We start from the raw sequence: 18,733 nt of genomic DNA on the forward strand, positions 1-18,733 counted from the left end.
CATTGCCTGGGATCAATGTAATCAGTCCTTGTCTGGTTGCTCCTGTCTACTGGTCCTGATTTTTGCAGCATAAGCTAAGTCCTGCTTTTTGTTTTTTGTTTATTTGTATTGTTCTCTTTTTTGGCCAGCTCGTTCATAATGTGATTCCTGATTTTGCTGGAAGCTCTAAGGGGGCTGATATTCTCCCCCCACACCGTCTAGTCGGTGCGGGGGTTCTTGGATATTCAGCATGGATATTTTTGCAGGGTTTTTTGCTGACCACATAAGTCCGCTTTCTATATTTCTGCTATTATTTAGTGGGCCTCTCTTTGCTGAATCTAGTTCATACTTACGTTTGTCCTTTCCTCTTACCTCACCGTTATTATTTGTTGGGGGCCTGTATCTACTTTGGGGTACCTTTCTCTTGAGGCAAGTGAGGTCTGTATTTTCTCTGAAAGGGTTAGTTAGATCTCCGGCTGGCGCGAGACATCTAGAACCAACGTAGGTACGTTCCCCGGCTGCTATTAGTTGTGGACAAGGATCAGGTATGTGGTCAGCTCAGTTACCACCTCCCTATGAGCTAGTTTTTCATGTTTGCAGACTTTGCTGAAGACCCTGAGATCCTCTGCCATTAGGATCACAACAGTATGCCAGGCCAGTGAATAGTTAATGCATTGCAGAAGTGGGATTAAAAGAAAAGAAGTTCTGAGGTTTTTTTTTTTTTCTTTTTTCTTTCTTCCTTCCCCTTTTTCTCTGAATGGCTTGAAACTCTGCTGCAGACACGAATGTGCAAACTCTGATTACTAGTGTGGATCAGCTTGCTGCTCGAGTGCAGGGCATTCAGGATTTTGTTACTAGCAGTCCTATGTCAGAGCCTAAGATACCTATTCCCGAGCTGTTCTCTGGAGATCGATTTAAATTTAGGAATTTTAGGAATAATTGTAAATTGTTTCTATCTTTGAGACCTCGTTCGTCTGGAGACTCAGCTCAGCAAGTTAAAATTGTTATCTCCTTTTTGCGGGGCGACCCTCAGGATTGGGCTTTCTCATTGGCACCGGGAGATCCGGCATTGGCAAATATTGATGTGTTTTTTCTGGCGCTCGGATTGCTTTATGAGGAGCCCAATCTTGAAATTCAAGCAGAGAAGCCTTTGCTGGCTATTTCTCAGGGCCAGGATGAAGCCGAAGTGTATTGCCAAAAATTTTGGAAATGGTCCGTGCTTACTCAGTGGAATGAGTGTGCTCTGGCGGCAAATTTCAGAAATGGCCTTTCTGAAACCATTAAGAATGTGATGGTGGGCTTTCCCATTCCTACAAGTCTGAATGATTCTATGACGCTGGCCATTCAGATTGATCGGCGTTTGCGGGAGCGCAAATCCGCTAATCCTTTGGCGGTGTTGTCTGAACAGGCACCTGATTTAATGCAATGTGATAGAATTCAGACTAGAACTGAACGGCAAAATCATAGACGTCAGAATGGGTTGTGTTTTTACTGTGGTGATTCTACACATGTTATATCAGCATGCTCTAAACGCCTAACAAAGTTTGTTAGTCCTGTCGCCATTGGTAACTTGCAGCCTAAATTTATTTTGTCTGTGACTTTAATTTGCTCATTGTCTTCCTACCCTGTTATGGCGTTTGTGGATTCAGGCGCTGCCCTGAGTCTTATGGACTTGTCGTTTGCCAGGCGCTGTGGTTTTATCCTGGAGCCTTTAGAAAATCCTATTCCTCTTAGAGGAATTGATGCTACGCCATTGGCGGAGAATAAACCGCAGTATTGGACACAAGTGACCATGTGCATGACTCCTGAACATCGGGAGGTGATTCGTTTTCTTGTTCTGCATAAGATGCATGATTTGGTCGTTTTGGGTCTGCCATGGTTACAGGCTCATAATCCAGTTCTGTATTGGAGGGCTATGTCTGTGTCAAGTTGGGGTTGTCAGGGAATTCATTACGATTCCCCGTCGGTGTCTATTGCTTCCTCCACTCCTTCAGAAGTCCCTGAGTATTTGCTTGACTATCAGGATGTATTCAGTGAGTCCAGGTCCAGTGTTCTTCCTCCTCATAGGGACTGTGACTGCGCTATAGATTTGATTCCTGGTAGTAAGTTTCCTAAGGGACGATTATTTAATCTGTCGGTACCTGAGCATGCCGCGATGCGTTCTTATATAAAGGAGTCTTTGGAGAAAGGACATATTCGTCCATCCTCTTCCCCTCTTGGTGCGGGATTCTTTTTTGTGGCCAAGAAAGATGGATCTTTGAGACCTTGTATAGACTATCGGCTTCTGAATAAAATTACGGTTAAATTTCAATACCCTCTGCCACTATTGTCGGACTTGTTTGCTCGGATTAAGGGTGCCTGTTGGTTCACCAAGATAGATCTTAGTGGTGCGTACAACCTTGTGCGCATTAGGCAGGGAGATGAATGGAAAACTGCATTTAATACGCCCGAGGGTCATTTTGAGTACTTGGTAATGCCTTTTGGGCTCTCTAATGCTCCTTCAGTGTTTCAGTCCTTTATGCATGACATCTTCCAGAAGTATCTAGATAAATTTGTGATTGTTTATCTGGATGACATTTTAGTTTTTTCTGATGATTGGGATTCTCATGTAAAGCAGGTCAGGATGGTGTTTCAGGTTTTGCGCGATAATGCTTTGTTTGTGAAGGGCTCAAAGTGTCTCTTTGGAGTGCAGAAGGTTTCCTTTTTGGGTTTTATTTTTTCCCCTTCTGCTGTGGAGATGGACTCAGTCAAGGTCCGAGCTATTCATGATTGGACTCAACCCACGTCTGTTAAGAGTCTTCAGAAGTTTTTGGGTTTTGCTAATTTCTACCGTCGTTTTATTGCTAACTTTTCTAGCGTTGTTAAACCTCTGACGGATATGACCAAGAAAGGTTCTGATGTCGCTAATTGGGCTCCTGCGGCCATTGAGGCCTTCCGGGAGCTGAAGCGCCGGTTTACTTCGGCGCCTGTTTTGTGCCAGCCTGATGTCTCACTTCCCTTTCAGGTTGAAGTGGATGCTTCTGAGATCGGTGCAGGGGCTGTTTTGTCGCAGAAAGGCTCTGGTTGCTCTGTGATGAAACCATGTGCTTTCTTTTCCAGGAAGTTTTCGCCTGCTGAGCGGAACTATGATGTTGGTAATCGGGAGTTGTTGGCCATGAAGTGGGCATTTGAGGAGTGGCGTCATTGGCTCGAGGGAGCTAAGCATCGTGTGGTGGTCTTGACTGATCACAAAAATCTGATGTATCTCGAGTCTGCTAAGCGCCTGAATCCTAGACAGGCTCGTTGGTAATTGTTTTTCTCCCGTTTTGACTTTGTGGTCTCATACCTGCCTGGTTCGAAAAATGTGAAGGCTGATGCTCTCTCTAGGAGCTTTGTGCCTGACTCTCCTGGAGTCTCAGAGCCGGCTGGTATTCTTAAAGAGGGAGTGATTTTGTCGGCCATTTCTCCTGATTTGCGACGTGTGTTGCAGAGATTTCAGGCTGGTAGACCTGACTCTTGTCCACCTGATAGACTGTTTGTTCCTGATAAATGGACCAGCAGAGTTATTTCCGAGGTTCATTCCTCGGTGTTGGCAGGGCATCCTGGGATTTTTGGTACCAGAGATTTGGTGGCTAGGTCCTTTTGGTGGCCTTCCTTGTCACGGGATGTGCGTTCTTTTGTGCAGTCCTGTGGGACTTGTGCTCGGGCTAAGCCTTGCTGTTCTCGTGCCAGCGGGTTGCTTTTGCCCTTGCCCGTCCCGAAGAGGCCTTGGACACACATTTCCATGGATTTCATTTCAGATCTTCCGGTGTCTCAGGGAATGTCTGTCATCTGGGTGGTGTGTGATCGTTTTTCCAAGATGGTCCATTTGGTGCCCTTACCTAAGTTGCCTTCCTCTTCCGATCTGGTTCCTTTGTTTTTTCAGAATGTGGTTCGTTTGCACGGCATTCCTGAGAATATCGTGTCTGACAGAGGATCCCAGTTTGTGTCCAGATTCTGGCGATCTTTTTGTGCTAAGATGGGCATTGATCTGTCGTTCTCGTCTGCCTTTCATTTTCAGACTAATGGCCAAACGGAGCGAACTAATCAGACGCTGGATGCTTATTTGAGATGTTTTGTTTCTGCGGATCAGGATGATTGGGTGACCTTCTTGCTATTGGCTGAGTTTGCCCTCAATAATCGGGCTAGTTCCGCTACTTTGGTTTCGCCATTTTTCTGCAACTCTGGTTTTCATCCTCGTTTCTCCTCGGGTCATGTTGAGCCTTCTGACTGTCCTGGGGTGGATTCCGTGGTTGATAGGTTGCAGCGGACTTGGAATCATGTGGTGGACAACTTGAAGTTGTCACAGGAGAAGGCTCAGCGTTTTGCCAACCGCCGCCGCGGTGTGGGTCCCCGACTTCGTGTTGGGGATTTGGTTTGGTTGTCTTCTCGGTTTGTCCCTCTGAAGGTTTCCTCTCCTAAGTTTAAGCCTCGCTTTATTGGTCCTTATAGAATTTTGGAGGTCCTTAATCCGGTGTCTTTTCGTTTGGATCTTCCTGCGTCGTTTGCCATTCACAATGTGTTCCATAGGTCTTTGTTGCGGCGGTACATTGTGCCTGTGGTTCCTGCTGTTGACCCTCCTGCTCCGGTCTTGGTTGAGGGCGAGTTGGAGTATGTGGTGGAGAAGATCTTAGATTCTCGTCTCTCTAGACGGAGGCTTCAGTATCTGGTCAAATAGAAGGGCTATGGTCAGGAGGATAATTCCTGGGTGGTCGCCTCTGATGTTCATGCGGCCGACTTGGTTCGTGCCTTTCACGCTGCCCATCCTGATCGCCCTGGTGGTCGTAGGGAGGGTTCGGTGACCCCTCCTTAAAGGGGGGGTACTGTTATGAACTATACTTTTTGGCTCCCTCTTGTGGTCACTAGCGGTATGGCTCTTGGATATTCTTTCCCCAGGTTGGTAGTCACCTGGTTCGTTAAGACCCTGGGTGTTCCTATTTAAACTTCCTGGATTCTTAGTCCATTGCCTGGCATCAATGTAATCAGTCCTTGTCTGGTTACTCCTGTCTACTGGTCCTGATTTTTGCAGCATAAGCTAAGTCCTGCTTTTTGTTTTTTGTTTATTTGTATTGTTCTCTTTTTTGTCCAGCTCGTTCATAATGTGATTCCTGATTTTGCTGGAAGCTCTAAGGGTGCTGATATTCTCCCCCCACACCGTCTAGTCGGTGCAAGGGTTCTTGGATATTCAGTGTGGATATTTTTGCAGGGTTTTTTGCTGACCACATAAGTCCGCTTTCTATATTTCTGCTATTATTTAGTGGGCCTCTCTTTGCTGAATCTAGTTCATACTTACGTTTGTCCTTTCCTCTTACCTCACCGTTATTATTTGTTGGGGGCCTGTATCTACTTTGGGGTACCTTTCTCTTGAGGCAAGTGAGGTCTGTATTTTCTCTGAAAGGGTTAGTTAGATCTCCGGCTGGCACGAGACGTCTAGAACCAACGTAGGTACGTTCCCCGGCTGCTATTAGTTGTGGGCTAGGAACAGGTATGTGGTCAGCTCAGTTACCACCTCCCTATGAGCTAGTTTTTCATGTTTGCAGACTTTGCTGAAGACCCTGAGATCCTCTGCCATTAGGATCACAACAGAGAGCACCACTTGACAGGATGGGGGCACAGAATTTGAGTAGCACATACCAGAATGGGGGCGCAGGATGGGAGCAGCACATGACAAGATGGGGGTGCAGGATGGGAGCAGCACATGACAGGATGGGGGCACAGGATGGGAGTAGCACATTACAGAATGGGGCGCAGGATGGGAGCACATGACAGGATGTGAGCACTACATGACAGGATGGGGATGCAGGATGAGAGCAAAACATGACAGGACGGGGGCGCAGAATTGGAGTAGCACATACCAGAATGGGGGCGCAGACTGGGAGCTGCACAAGACAAGATGGGGCGCAGGATGGGAGCAGCACATTACAGAATGATGGCACAAGATGAGAGCACCGCATGACAGGATGGGGGAGCAAAATTGGAGTAGCACATACCAGGATGGGGCAGCACATACAAGAATCGGTGCGTGGGATGGGAGTAGCACATGACAGCATGGGGGTGCAGGATGGAAGCATCACATGACAGGAGAGGGGCGAGGATGGAAGCACCATATGACAGGATTGGGGTGAAGGGTGAGAGCACATGACAGGATGAGGGCACAGGAAGAGAGTAGCACATGACAAGATGGAGGCGTACAAAACAGGATGAGGGTGCAGGAAGGGGGCGCAGGATGGGAGCAGCATATGACAGGACGGGGGCGCAAGATGGTAGCAGCACATGACAAGATTAGGGCGCAGGATGGAAGCAGCACATACCAGGATTCAGACCATATACCAATATAAATGCTCGCCACCCAGGCGTAGAACGGGTTCAATAGCTAGTTGACCTATATTCAAGCGAGACTAGACAAAATAAATAAAATCATGTATCATGTTATCCAAAACAGCCAGAAAACTAACCATATATAGGCTGATCCCAGACTTCAAACTATATACTTCGTAAGTTTATAAGCCACTCCAGTGGCGGTCAGTCAGAAGTAGATAGTATGTGAAAATACAATATAATTATTGTGTTTTTTCTCTTATGGGGACTGCCATAGTTTGGTATTGTAACAGCTGTCTATTAACAGTGGAAATTGTCCTAAACTAGACTCAGTTTTCAGACAGCCCAATATATACCACATCTATTCCTTACACTGGAGTGGCTTATAAACTTACGAAGTATATAATTTGAAGTCTCCGGTCTGCCAATATGTGGCTAGTGTTCTGACTGTTTCAGATAACTTGATCTTAGGTTTTTTTCGTCTAGTCTCACTTGAATATAGGTCAATATTAAATAATCTCTTGGTGAGTCGACTTTGGAGAGGACGACGCAATCCATAGAGATGAAAAGCATGGAGAGTGTGTTTACGTCACCTCACCCTATATACTGAGATGTGGGGTATATGTTTTATCTATTAGTCACCTTCTGACCTTCAGGGGGTGAAATATGGGTTAGTTTTACATGTGGAATTAATAAAGTTTAGTTTTATCCTTTTGTCAGTGAATCTAATCAAGGGACAAACTTTTATATATACAGTGTGGGGGGGAGTATTTAGTCAGTGACCAATTGTGCAAGTTCTCCCACTTAAAAAGATGAGAGAGGCATGTAATTGACATCATAGGTAGACCACAACTATGAGAGTTAAAATGAGAAAACAAATCCAGAAAATCATCTTGTCTGATTTGTCAAGATTTATTTTGCAAATTATGTTGGAAAATAAATATTTAGTCACATAAAAACATGCAAGATTTCTGGCTCTCACAGACCTGTAACTTCTTCCTCTGTCCTCCACTCATTACCTGTAGTAATGGCCCCTGTTTGAACTTATCAGTATAAAAGACACCTGTCCACAACTTCGAACAGTCACATTCTAAACTTCACTATGGTGAAGACCAAAGAGCTGTCGAAGGACACCAGAAACAAAATTGTAGCCCTGCACCAGGCTGGGAAGACTGAATCTGCAATAGCCAAGCAGCTTGGAGTGAAGAAATCAACTGTGGGAGCAATAATAAGAAAATGGAAGACATACAAGACCACTGATAATCTCCCTCAATCTGGGGCTCCACTTAAGATCTCACCCCTTGGGGTCAAAATGATCACAAGAAAGGACTTAGTGAATGACCTGCATAGAGCTGGGACTATCGTAACAAAGGCTACCGTCAGTAACACACTACGCCGCCAGGGACTCAGATCCTGCAGTGCCAGACTTGTCCCCCTGCTTAAGCCAGTACATGTCCGGGCCTGTCTGAGGTTTGCTAGAGAGCATTTAGATTATCCAGAAGAGTATTGGGAGCATGTCGTATGGTCTGATGAAACCAAAGTAGAACTGTTTGGTAGAAACCAAACTCATCGTGTTTGGAGGAGACAGAATGCCGAGTTGCATCCGAAGAACACTATACCTACTGTGAATCATGGGGGTCGCAACATCATTCTTTGGGGATGTTTCTCTGCAAAGGGACTAGGATGACCGATCCATGTACAACCACACTGCCAGGGCAGCGAAGGAGTGGCTTCGTAAGAAGCATATGAATGTTCAGGAGTGGCCTAGCCAATTTCCAGATCTCAACCCCATAGAAAACCTTTGGAGGGAGTCCGTGTTGGCCAGCCACAGGCCCATAACATCTAATGTAGAGGAGATCTGCATGGAGGAATGGGCCAACGTTGTGAAGACTTACAGGAAACGTTTGACCACTGTCATTGCCAACAAAGGATATATAACAAAATATTGAGATGAACTTTTGTTAATGACTACTTATTTTCCAACGTAATTTGCAAAAGAAATCTTGCCAAATCGGATAAGGTGATTTTCTGGATTTGTTTTCTCATTTTGACTCTCATAGTTCTGGTCTACCCATGATGTCAATTACAGGGCTCTCTCATCTTTTTAAGTGGGAGAACTTGCACAATTGGTCGCTGACTAAATACATTTTTTTTCCCCACTGTATGTACAGTATGTATATATAATATATTTTTTTTCTTCAGTGAACTCATTCCTCATGTTTGGCCTTATTAAAATAAAAACACTCTTACTCTGCTAGCGTGCCGGCTCCACTTCAACAGTGTCAAGACTTGCTTTCCCAGGTCTTATATGAGTTTGTTACACCACACGAGCCCTGCACCCAATCAGCGGCAGCTTCGCTGTCTCTGCCTTCAAACTTATTGAACATCAACAGGGAGCCAGGGCCACGGCTGGTCTCTGACTGCCTCATGACGCTCTATTTTTCTGAAGTTGGGGACAGTGACACCAACGCTGATTGGGCACAGGGCAAACATGACGTAAAAACCTCAAAAGAGGCCCAAGAACGCAAGTGCCAACACCGCTGAAATGGTGTCGGCATGGGAGGTTTGTATAAGTGTTTTTATTTTAACAGAACCAAACACCAGGAATGAGGAGTTGTCCATGTAGTGGACATCTCTTTAAAGGGTAGGTGCCACCAGTTTTATTGTAGTTTGTTTTTTTGTGAAATTAAGCTTAAAATAGTAATTAAAATGCATTAATGCACTGTTTGCATTACAAAGGACACGGGTCTATCATTCTATAGGAAACAACCTAGGGGTTTTCAGCCTTGGTTGGAAGAATACAGATCTGCTCCATTAACCATCGCTGAACCATGGATACGTTTGGAGAAGCCAGGTTGAGATCCTCGGATCAACTGGCCTTGTATGGACTGAATGGAATGTCATCTTCCTACACATGTTGTTACCTCCTCTCTGTGTGTGTGTGCCACAGGTGGAGTAACTGACTCTGGAAGATCTGAAGTCACGGCTGCTATTATCCCGATGAGTCAGTGGAAAGGTGAGACTCTGTGATGTGCACCATTTGCTGGGACTGTTCTATGTGTTTTCTGCCTGTTGTGTGGTTCAATAAAGCATTTCCACACTGTTTTACCCTCAACTTGTGTTGTCTGAGTAGCACTTTGCCTATCTTAAAAGGAGAGCATAAGTTCGGCGGGACGATCCCTAGTCAATGTGGTTTTGGCTAGCTGGCCGCACTCATAGCAATCCAGCAGTGACAACCATAGAGGTCTATGGGAGACCTTTGGTTGTCATCCCAACCCATTGGTGACCCGCGATCATGTGACGGGGTCACCATTGGGCGGGATTTTATGTCGCGCTTGCCGGATGTGAGCGTTAAATGCCGTTGTTAGGGGCACATGTCAGCTGTTCAAAACAGCTGACATATGCTGGCAAAAATGTGGGCTCAGCGCCGGAGCACACATTAAAGGGAGAGAGTGCGACATCAGCGTACATTTATGCCTGATGTCGGAAAGGGGTTAAAGGGGATTGTTTTTCCAGAGATGAAAGTGGTAATCAATCATGTATACATACAAATAACTACAAGAATACACAGCTTATAATGTTAAATAGTATATAGTTAGACAAGAAAATATAATGTGTGTAAACCATATGTAGTTAAAAAAAATTCAGGCAAATGTTGTAGCTCCATCTAGTGGCTTTGTGCAAAAGAGTCATCATAGAGTAAAATGTATCCTAAGAGAGTGTCACATCAAGTAGGGGCGGGCTGGGTGGCAGTGAGGCAAATGCCCCCTGGGCCGCTCCCACAGCAGCTGTGCAGGGTTGGCCGCCTGATGGCTGTGCACAGCAAACTGCCTGCAGGCCAGTGGGGTTGTGTAGTGGGCGTGTCAGGGGAGCTGCAGCCAGTCATTGGCTGTGCAGCTCCGTGCTTTGATTGGCTGCCAGGCTGCAATTGGCCTGATGCTGATTGGTGCATCAGAGTAGCGTGGGGCAGGCATAGAAGGTGGAAGGCGCGCATTCAGGAGCGCGCTCAGTCAGTAAGTACACTACCTGAGGTCTATACTGTAACCAGAACTCTGTGTCCCTGGGAAAGAGCCAGCCTAATAGGGAGGGAGGAGAGCGGCTACGACCTCTCACCATGGCAGGTCCTGCACACACAGGGGTTGTCAGGGGAGTGGGGGTATGTGTGGACAGCTCCTGCAGAGCTTGACACCTCTATGTGGAGGGCTGCTGCACTCCTCACTGCACACAGGGACACGCAGGGTGGCAGTCTGCAGAGCATTGCTTCTATACTTGTGCATGTACCTGCAGAGCATCACTTCCCTACCTGTGCATGTATCTGCAGAGCATCACTTCCCTACCTGTGCATCTATCTGCAGAGCATCACTTCCCTACGAGTGCGTGTATCTTCAGAGTATCACTTCCCTACATGTATGTGTATCTGCAGAGCATCACTTCCCTACCTGTGCGTGTATCTGCAGAGCATTACTTCCCTACCTGTGTGTGTATCTGAAGAGCATCACTTCCCTACCTGTGCATGTATCTGCAGAGCATCACTTCTCTACCTGTGTGTGTATCTGCAGATCATCAATTCCCTACCTGTGCGTGTATCTGCAGAGCATCACTTCCCTTCGTGTGCGTGTATCTGCAGAGCATCACTTCCCTACCTGTGTGTATCTGCAGAGCATCACGTCCCTACCTGTGCGTGTATCTTCAGAGCATCACTTCCCTACCTGTGCATGTATCTGCAGACACATGCACACTTAAGGAAATGTTTGGGATATCCTTCCACAAGCTTCTAACAATAGTTGGTTGGAATTTGGGCCCATTCCTCCTGACATAACTGGTGTCACTGATCCAGGTCTGTAGGTCGCCTTGCTCTCACCTGCCTTTTCACTTTGGCACATAAATTTTCACTAGGATTGAGATCAGGGCTTTGTGATGGCCATTCCAAAACATTGACGTTGTTATCCTTGAGACACTTTGTTACCCACTATATACAGGGGGCAGTGGGGACCTTCATACTACAATGCTCAAAAAAATAAAGCTAACACTAAAATCCCACATCCTAGATATCACTGAATGAAATATGGTTGCAAATCTTTATTCATTACATAATGGAATGTGTTGAGAACAATACAACCTAAAAATGATTAATGTAAATCACAACTAATATCCCACAAAGGTCTGGAGTTGGAATGATGTTCAAAATCAAAGTGGAAAATCAAATTACAGGCTGATCCAACTTCCATGGCAATGCCTCAAGACAAGGAAATGATGCCCAGTAGTGTGAGTGACCTCCACGTGCCTGTATAACCTCCCTACAACACCTGGGCATGCTCCTGATGAGGCGGTGGATGTTATCCTGAGGGATCTCCTCCTGGACCTTAATTAAGGCGTCAACTCCTGGACAGTCTGTGGTGCAACGTGGAATTGGTGGATGGAATGAGACATGATGTCCCAGATGTGCTCGATTGGATTCAGTGCTGGGGAACAGGCAGGCCAGTCCATAGTTTCAATGCCTTCATCATACAGGAACTGCTGACACACTTCAGCCACATGAGGCCTAGCATTGTCATGCATCAGAAGGAACCCAGGACCCATTGCACCTGCATATGGCCTCACAAGGGGTCTGAGGATCTCATCCTGGTACCTACTGGCAGTCAGGGAACCTCAAGCTAACACATGGAGGGCTGTGCGGCTCCCAAAAAGAAAGGCCACCCCACACCATTACTGACCCACTGCCAAACTAGTCAGGCAGGAGGATATTACAGGCAGCAGAACACTCTCCACGGCATCTCCAGACTCTGTCATATGTGCTCAGTGTGAACCTGCTCTCATCCGTGAAGACCTCAGGGCGCCAGTGTCGAATCTACCAATCTTGGTGTTCTCTGACAAATGGCAATCACCCTGCATGGTGTTGGGCTGTAAGTACAACACCCACTTGTGGACGTCAGGCCCTCATAACACCCTGATGCAGTCTGTTTCTGACAGTTTGAGCAGACACATGGGTGTTAGTGGCCTGCTGGAGGTCATTTTGCAGAGCTCTGGCACTGCTCCTCCTTCAGGCCCCCTGTGGGGCATTTAGTCTGACTCCATGCGTTCCATACACTGTGTTTGCAATTTTTAACCTGTTACTGTCCTGACACCTTGTGTTTATATATTTATACCTAATAAAGTTTTCTATACTATTTTTTGGACTTTATTGCACCATTTTTTCAGTGGTTTTTTGCTCTGCTGAGGGAGAGCGGGACCCGCCATCTTAGATTTTGATCTACGGGCAGTCTGTGTCCCTCCTGCAGCGCAAGATTTAAATACCGCAACTAATCAGGAGCCAGTGATAATCATCCGAGTGCTAGACTGCCCCGGGTTCCCTTCCCTGCCGGGAGATTTCCTCCCTCACAGCATCTCCGGCCGCCTGGATTCCCGCCAAATCCGCCATCTTGTAAAAGAAGTGATCTGTGGTACTCACCGAGTGCTAAGCTGCCCGGGTCCTCCTTGCCACCGCAGGATCCACTTCCCCCTCACATCTCCCTCTGCCTGGGTCCCCACCGGAGCCATTAACCAGAGGTACACATCAGAAGAGGAATTCCCCTCTGGACGCTGACTGCAGAGAAAGACCGGCTTCTAGCACCGCTTCTCTAAGCCCGGCTTCACTTCATCCATCGCTCCGCCTGCACTAACGCCGGGACCACCTTGAAGAGGAGATCACCCACAGTGCGAGTCATCCCTCCATCGCCGACAGCTGCTAAGACCGGCAGTCAACTTTCCATTTTCAGATCCAGTGACCATCACCCGGCACAGCAGCAGAGAAATCAGCGATACTTAACTGGTGTGGGTCTGCCCGGAGCCTCCTTTCCACTGGGAGTCGCATCCCTTCATCACACCAGCTGCCGCCCAGACACCGCCAGAACCTTTGTGGACTTCCGTGGGGAGTTATTCTTCTGGCACTGCTGCGGTAATGTCCAGATCACAACACCGCTCCCCAGTGCCTGTCATTTCTCTCTAGTGATCCTGCATGAACCTGGAGGACTACCCACGGAGCTGTAGAACTTAAACGATGAGCACTGCTTTAATCTTCTCAACTAGCAGAGCTGACTTTGTGTGTGAAATCATCACTATAAACATATAAGTCTGTTCACAAATTCTGCAGCTATATCTACTACTGCAGGACTGCCTTATTATACCCCAGAGTCTAATACAGGACACATACTAATTTAGCTCAGCTGTGCTGCGATTTGTGTATTTACTATACACAGCCATTTTTACTCTATATTGAAATTTAAAGGAAGAGCTCCCATACCACCCAGAGTTCTCATATTAACAAAATAACCCCCTCAGACAGCTTTTATTCAGTACTCTTTGCCACATCACCAAACAACTAATAATTTACTATTCAAGTACTTTCTCAATGCCCTGAATCTCTTGAAACAATTTTTGGGTATATTTAGACGACTCCTCGAGAGATGTGAAGAGGAGAAAAGACCAAACAAATAATGGTGTGCACACCTGATAAATTGTCAAATGTAGAAAAAGTTTATTTGAACACCGAAAAGACACACAAAAACATTTAAAAGGACAGTAGCATAGATCTGTCACAATGATGTAACACCCTCCAAGTATGACTCCTCGAGAGATGACATTTTGAATACTCACCCTGCCAGTCTAGGAAGGCACAGAGAACTATATTAAGCAAAGCTTAACATCATTGCCAATATGGTCAAGTCAGGGGTTAAAACTACAAGAGGCACCCCCAGAATTTCTTGCTCAACTACTCAGGTAGACTTAAACAAATTATTTAAAAAGCACTTTTTATCCTCAGCAGTGGCTGAACCTAATAGCATAACAGGTTCTACACGGGGAGGTGACCCAGATTCTGACATGGAGAGTGACTCCGACATGGGATCAAGTTCCAGGGAGCAACCTGTTACTCGCTCCTTTATTAAGCGCATCTTATCAAAAGTGCATAGGGAAAGAACTAATAGACATCAAACATGATCTTGCCCAACAAGGACAAAGGCTTGAAGCCCTATAATCAACTCAATCTTCCCATACACACCAAGCAAATGCTATGCTGACCTGCCTCAAATCACAAGAAGAGCTAATTCACTTTATTCACTCTTCATTAGAAGACCATGAGAACCAAGAACGAAGAAATAATATAAGGATTAAAAGTCTACCCGAGTCAGTGGCGTTTGAGGCTCTAAATGGAGCCGCTATGGAGATCTTCCGAGGTCTTCTTCTTGAACAAGACCCTCAAAACATTGAAATAATTCGGATCCACAGAGCTCTCCGTCCTAAATCTAGACAAGGAGACCCAGCTAGGAATGACCCCACAATGAGGCTATAATAAGCCTCCCAGAATCCCAGAGCGAGGCCGTCCAGATTAACCTCTGAACTACCTAATCCCACAAGCTAAGCAGATCATGACAACAGAGAACACTATGTGGTAATAAACCTACAAAAGTTAGAGTGGCACTGTAAGTGCAGAGTCCAATGTTATGTAGAGTAACTATAATGTACACATGTGAGTAATATATCTTATTTTAATATAAAGGTAATACCTGCTTGAGGTAAGTAGAACCAGTATAAGGGAAATGTCCACAATCAAGAGAACAGGTGTATAAGTGCTGGAAACAATTAAATGAAATTAGCCTTATACTACATGGTATCAAAAAAAAGGGAAAATGCCAATGACCCCACTTACCAGAGAATGGCAGGAAATATGCGAGTGAAAGCGGGTCAAAAATCAGGGGACAGCCAGAACAATGACCTTTAAATATATATAATAATAAATAATAAATGGGTAGGTATGTCAGTAATGGACCTTGGTAATAAATCACATATTAGGCTCTCCTATACTGTGGGTGCATAAAAAAGTTTATTTAAGCCTTGGAGTATCAGCCAGCAGGAAAAGTAATCTATAATGTAAAAATATGGGTGTAAAGAATGATGAGGTATGAAGTTAAGGAGTGTAAATACGAAGTAAAAGTATTACCGGTGATGGATAGTGGCAATATGCCCATAAAATCTTGTTTTGACAATACGTCTATAAAAATAATTGTAGAAAATTATATATATATGTCATCACTGTAGAATTATAGGTTAAGCAATAGTGTGGAGATTATGAAGAGTTCTTACCGGTGGTGGGTGGTGGCAGTTGTGCTCCTATCCATTGCGGTATCCACCGCTTGTTGGGTGGAGGGCAGCGTGTGTGTGAGAGCCTAAAATAGTCAAGGTTAGTGTTGAGCATTCCGATACCGCAAGTATCGGGTATTGGCCGATACTTAGCGGTATCGGAATTCCGATACCGAGATCCGATACTTGCTGCGTATCGGATACCGGAATCGGAAGTTCCCAGGATTCAAACTGCACAAATTTGAACGAAATCAGCCAATGAGAATGATTCCAAGTGTGGGCACATCCTGTTTAGCATGGAGGGCATGAAACTACTGTCAAGGCTGTGATTGGCTGCTGAAATGATGTCATGATGCAGTTTAAAAGTCGCTGGTGCCATTTTGCGCTCACTCTGCTGTGAATTCAGTTAGTGACAGGACGCTGTTTGCTGACTGAGGGCCAGTTTAGAGATAGCGATTTGCTTCATTGTTCTTTTCCAAGTCTAATTTAGCAACCGCTGTGTTCACCTACTAATCACCTTGCTTTTGCCTTGCAGTGCTGTTTTCACAGCGATCTGCAAGGTCTGTGTGTGTGTGTGTGTGTGTGTGTGTGTGTGTGTGTGTGTGTGTGTGTGTGTGTGTGTGTGTGTGTGTGTGTGTGTGTGTGTGAGTGCAGCCCACTCTCTAGTCTGTGTGCAGCCATAGGCCGTAGCTGGTTGTATTCAGTTCAGGGAGGGTGGTTCATTGCCTCATACTTTTTTTTTTTTTTTTTCAAGTAGTGTAGGCTGCTGCTCACTTTTTCTAATAATTCCTATTAGTGACTTTCCACCCGTATCCAGCTAACTTGTGGAAAAACACTACATAGGATAACGTAGAGGAGGTTTTTTGGGCCTTGCAGCGCCGTTTACGGCTGTCTGCACGCTCTCCGTGTGACTGCAGCTCGCCCTGTAGTCTGTGAGCAGCCATAGCCTGGTTGTATCCAGCTCAGGGTTCTTCACTGCGTCATACCGTAAAATCAATTTTCCTTTTGTTTTAAGTAGTGCAGGCTGCTGCACATTTTTTCAAAAAATTCCTATTAGTGTCTTTCCACCCGTATCCAGCTAACTTGTGGAAAAACACTACATAGGATAACATAGAGGAGGGTTTTTGGGCCTTGCAGAGCCGTTTACGGCTGTCTGCACGGTCTCCGTGTGACTGCAGCTCTTTCTGTTGTCAGTTCAGCCCCCAAAAAACAAATAAATAATAAAGTTCACCAAACACCACTTAACATTTGTGTAGGCCACATTAGCTCATATTAAAGTCTAGTCCACACTTTAGAAAATTAGTGTTTCTTATACCTGTTAGGAGCTGTTCAGGAATAAGCACACAAAGCCGTTAGTACTTTTCTGCTTATCTTTATCAGTCAACCAAGATGAAGAAGGCAGGGAGTAAGGCACGTGGGTGTGGGCGCGGAGCAGGGAGAGGACGTGGGGATTCTGTGCCTGCTGCGGGCACCGGTGACTCATCAGCACCCACTTTCAGCAGGGAACAGTCCTTCATGCGCAGCTTTGTCGCAGAGCGCCGTACATCGCTGCTGCGTGAAGAACAAATTGAAGCCGTTGTCAGATGGATGGCAGCTAACGCATCGACTTCAATTAGTGCCACATCCTCTCAGACACAGAGCACTGGAGAGCACCCATCTGTCTCTTCACCACCTGCCAAATTGCCCAGGCAGACAGAGAGCCCAGGACAGGAGCCGTCTCTACTTCTGTTCTCTGAATCTCTTGGCTTGGAAACAGGGGGCCAGTCAAGCAGCATTGGAGAAATGGAAGAAGAGGCAGGGTGCAGTGATGCCCAACAGCTTTTTCTCTCTTCCTCTGAAGAGGCGGGTGGGCCAGTGCCTCCGGTCACCACATCGCAGGCCGCATCTGCTGATGATGACACTCAGGTGCCACTTTCTGGTGCGTGCTCTGCTGCTGAGACTACCCAGGAGGAGCAGTTGGTGGCAGAGGGTAGTGTAGATGATGAGGTCCTTGACCCATCTTGGCATGAGGGACAGGAAGGTGGTGGGAGCAGCTCTGAGGAAGAGATTCCCCGAACGGGCCAAAGAGGGAGAGGGAGGAGGAAGACTGCGGATCCTGCAGCCTCCACTTTGGCACCCGTTAGGAGCATGTCTCTTCCAAAAGCCAAAAAGGGCGGTCCCAAGACTTGCAGTGCCTGGTCCTTTTTTTACACAGTTGCAGATGACATTTGCTATGTCAAATGCAAGGTGTGTCATCACAAAGTCAAAAGAGGTCGAAATGTCAGCAACCTCAATACCTCCAACATGTGGAAACATGTGCGGACCAGGCACGCGGCGGAGTTAGAAAAATACACTGAAGAGCTAGGCCAACCAACAGCGGCAGCTACCACCTCTTCAGCTCGTGTTGCCTCTTCCTCCAGCTCACACGCAGCTGGTTCGGCTTCCTCCCAGGATCGCCGTGGAAGAACCTCTGGCCCTGTTGTCCAGAGACCCGCTGTAATTCCACCTGCAGCACCACGTTCCCAGTCATCCACACACTCCCAGCCCAGTCTACAGCCATCGGTAGTACAGGCATGGGAGAAAAGGCGGCCTTTCTCGTCAAACCACCCACGAGCACAGGCTCTGACTGCAGGCATTGCCAAACTTCTGTCACTGGAAATGCTGTCATTCAGGCTGGTGGAGACTGACAGCTTCCGTGACTTGATGTCATTGGCAGTCCCACAGTACAATGTGCCCAGCCGCTTTTACTTCAGCAGGCAAGCTGTCCCTGCCCTGCACAAGCATGTGGAGGGACACATAAAACACGCGCTACTGAATGCCGTCAGTAGCAAGGTCCACCTCACCACCGATGCGTGGACCAGTCAACATGGACAGGGGCAATACCTTTCCCTCACTGCCCATTGGGTTAATGTTGTTGAGCCGGGTACAGATCGTGCAAGTGGCGCAGGACGTGTCCTGCCCACTCCAAGGATTGCAGGAATCCATTCTATATGCATTGACTCCTCCTCTTACACCAGTTCCTCAGAATCATCGCTGCAGGAGCCGTCACAGTCCACCTCCACATGGACCCATGATGAACGTTTACCTGTTACGACCGACATGAGCACAGCCGTGGCCAAACGTCAACAGGCCATCTTGAAATTAATTTCTTTGGGGAATCGAAGCCACACAGCGCAGGAGCTCTGGAATGCCATCAAGCAGGAGAGCGATGTGTGGTTTGTGCCAGCGAATCTCCAGCCAGACATGGTAGTGTGTGATAATGGCCGAAATCTGGTGGCAGCTCTGGGCCTCGGCAACCTCACTCACATCCCATGTCTGGCACATG

The sequence above is a fragment of the Ranitomeya variabilis genome, chromosome 4, assembly GCF_051348905.1.
Source record: "Ranitomeya variabilis isolate aRanVar5 chromosome 4, aRanVar5.hap1, whole genome shotgun sequence".
NCBI classification, from domain to species: Eukaryota; Metazoa; Chordata; class Amphibia; order Anura; family Dendrobatidae; genus Ranitomeya; species Ranitomeya variabilis.